We start from the raw sequence: 3,504 nt of genomic DNA on the forward strand, positions 1-3,504 counted from the left end.
TATCTATTGAGCCAAACAGGTTAGGGCCGGTTGTGTATCTTTAAGGTTTGATAACAAGTCTATTAACCGTGAAAGCCCTATACATTGTCACTTTGAACTTCTAATCCAATACCTGACTATGTTCTTTGATCAAGAAGTAGAATATACATATATAATTTTATGAAGCTAATACTGATTAAACACAGCACAAAGGGATTAATTTACACTACTGAAAAAAACATAATAGGTCCCTACTTGCATATGTAACCACAGGAATTGTACATTTAAAAAAAAGCTAAATGTCTTCGCTAAAGCTTTGCATCTCTCTGTAAAAATGACAATTTGGTTCAGTGAAGACACTGAGTGATTCGATGTCCATGACTGCATGCCAAGGTTGACCCAGGCCCAGGGATACCTGCTCAATAAGGTTTTGCACTGGATCCATATCCTGGTCGACCAGTTCATCTGGGTCAAAATCAATGCTTTCTTCAGTGACTTCAAGTACTTTTAGATTAGAGCCAAGAAGACGAGCAATGGCAATGAGGTTGTGTGCCCACACTGTGTAACCGTGAATTGCCAGAAGAGAAAGCTTTGTGCACCTCCACGCTAATAACACCAATGGATCTTCGTTTCGGTTATCACTAAGATCTGGAAAAAGAGACGTGTCAAGCTCATCATGCATTAATATGAAATGAGTGAGGAACTTGTTATATTGCCTAGATATAAGATCAACAATAGCTCCCGAAACACAAGGGATGTAGCTGTCAAAATGAATCCTCTCTAGTGGTATACTGGGTTTCAGAATCATTAACATATCTTCACTCATAATATCAAAAGCCATGATATAGACCCGGAGGCTGGGGCTCCTTTGTGACAAGGCTTTCCAATGCTCATCATTTGGCATGTTGTCCAGAGACTTGTACATCACAGATACACTGTGGACCAGGAGAGACAGTCGCTGCAAAGGCACATGGTTGCTATCGCTTAAGACTCTTGCCATCTCAGCTGTAAAGTCGCAGAAATCCAGGGCAAGTGAGCGCAGATTCACAAATCGCTCTAGTTCCACTGTAGTGATAAGGGTGCTGTTACCAGGAATATTGTTGTCCAGTAAACTCAGGTGCTCCATGGTGTTGGCAATAGAGTTTGAGAGAGATGACAGTGATGTTGGGGTTACTATTTCCAGCTGAAATCCACAGGACAGCCATTTCAGTCGCCTACTATTACTCAGTATTTCTTCAAACAGCTGCTGAATTTGCTTGATTTTTTTGCCATCAGGGTCCACCTTGCTGAGGTATGTGTTTGACAAATTTCCTAGATGTTGTGGAACGCTTATATCTCCAAAAAGGCTAAACTTCTGGAGGTTCCTGTTGTTCTGGATGCTGACCAGCACGCACAGCACCAGCTCCAAGTAGGTGCGCAGCTCTTCCAGCCAACCGGTAGAGAGCTGCAAGGCCTGGACTTCTTCCCCGCGGTTCCCGGGGTCCGCGCCTCCATCGCCTGGACCTCCGCCTCCTCTCAGGTAATCCTTGGCGGTGGTGAACTCAATGCGCAGCTCCCGCACAAACCGGCCGCACTTGCTCATGAGGAACTCAAGCCGAGGCTGCTCCTCCCAGGAGACCCGGAGGCAGACACGGAGCTGGGGCCAGAGGGCCGGGTGGAAGAGGCACTCGCGCCAGTGCGAGCAGGAGGCCGAGGCCCGCAGCCGGTCAGGCACCGGCAGGAAGGAGAAGATGTGCACGATCAGCTCACTGGGCAATGACGCGGCCTCCGCCGCCTGCCTGCACAAAGCCATCCAGCCGACAGGGGTGGCCCGGGAGAACCAGCTGCAAGCCTCTCAACCTTTACTCACAGCCTCTGAGTCCTGCAGACTCAGTTACCTCAAAACTGTTGTCTGGCCGGTTTCTGCTGGGTCCAGCCACAGCGGTCCAGGGGTTCCCAAAGGTGAGGACGGAGTTGACAAAGAATGAAGGACACGGAGACAGAGTTCAGATCATCAGCATAGCCAGGTTCTTCAGCCAGCTTCTGTCTTTACTCTCTTGTTTCATCTGTATTTATACCAGTTGATTTTAATCCTATCCATTCTATTGAAAGGTTAGGGCATTTGTTATCTCCATTCCAAGGTCACTAGTCTATCGTTCTGTTAAGCTACAATCAAGTAACTGAAGGAGATTATCCTAAGTAAAGATTATGTAGCTTAAGTGTGATTGTTCATAGTTAAAGTGATTAACTACCCGCCTTAGTTAAGGAGTTTTACTGATTTATTCCCTTCCTTAGTCCTGTTAATCCCTAAGTCCAGGGAAAAATCCCCACTGGGGAAATAACCTTTCTTGGAGAGGTGACCTTGGCTAAAACACATAGCGCTAAGAAGGGGAGCAAACATATTAAGAACAGTATGCCATATACGCTAGGTCCCTTGAAACATATGCTGTGCAGATGTTTCTTCCCTGCAGCCACAAGGATAGACTGGCTTCCAGCAACGACTTCCATTGATCTGCATCTTAATGGGGATTTTTCTTAGTACCCCCCACTTTCCCCCCCAGAATTTCAAAGCAATTCTGACCTATGCCAGTCAAAAGGTTTCTTTCTTTAGAGGTAGTATGTGGAATTAGAATATTTATAGAACAATTTAGCTTCCAAAGATGCTGGGCTCCTTGTAGAAGCTGGAAGGGGGTCGCTGAGGCCTTAGTGATGACAATCAGGAAAGGGCACACGATTCATGGTAAATGATGCCTGGAAGACATCAGTGGGGACAGGGAGAGGATTCAGAATTAAAGCCAATCATGCTGTGTTCCCTCCTCCCCACAACATTTGGACAAGAGTGAAACAAGATTCAAATGGATGTCAAATGCAGCCAAGCAGGGCAGACCAAGTCCCGCACGTGAGCACCTCTGGACCAGTTCCACCATGTGGGCAGGAGATTCATGCTGCTACCCAGGAAGGGGAGAGGCTGGGCCTCAGTACTGACCTCTGCACTCAGCTGGGGCCCAAAAGACCGAGATTTATCTCCAAGTCATCACCCCCCGCTAACTGCCTGCAGCTGCACTGATGCAGCCAGTGGTCAGAGTCTGTGTGGGGACCATATTTGTCTTGCCCTGAAAAGGCTCTGCTCTCCCGTGGGCACCTCTGCTTGCTGGCCAAGCACTACAGTGTGCAGGTCAGTAGCAACCTTGGCTTTAAAAATTCCATGCCTTGAGTCCACATTCTTTATGATTTTAATCTAAACTTAATTTGTCTTTGAAGGAAAATTAATAGAACCCTGATAAAAGCAAGGATAGTATGTAAGAACCACCTGACAATCCAGCCAGGTTGACACAAAAAATTAACCATCACAGAGGTCTCAGAAGTCATCTGGTGCAGCCCCTTTGCCAAAGCATGACTTCCTGTGACCATTCATCATCAAAAAACCTTAGTAAAGGGGTGGGCAACCCCTGGCACACGTGCCAAACATGGCACACCAGTAACTTTTGCTGGTACATGAAACCCTCTCTTATAATCTTCCATTTACAATTGTGAATCTTTGTTCTC

General features: G+C 46.6%; 1 pseudogene; it reads right to left on the minus strand.

The window, feature by feature from the left end:
• Positions 1-234: 234 nt before the first annotated feature.
• LOC139004992 (F-box only protein 33 pseudogene) lies at positions 235-1,771 on the minus strand (annotated as a pseudogene).
• Positions 1,772-3,504: the final 1,733 nt, after the last annotated feature.

Source organism: Myotis yumanensis, unplaced genomic scaffold (genome assembly GCF_028538775.1).
Source record: "Myotis yumanensis isolate MYYU_CA2020_CCGP unplaced genomic scaffold, mMyoYum1.0.hap1 SCAF_3, whole genome shotgun sequence".
Taxonomy (NCBI): Eukaryota; Metazoa; Chordata; class Mammalia; order Chiroptera; family Vespertilionidae; genus Myotis; species Myotis yumanensis.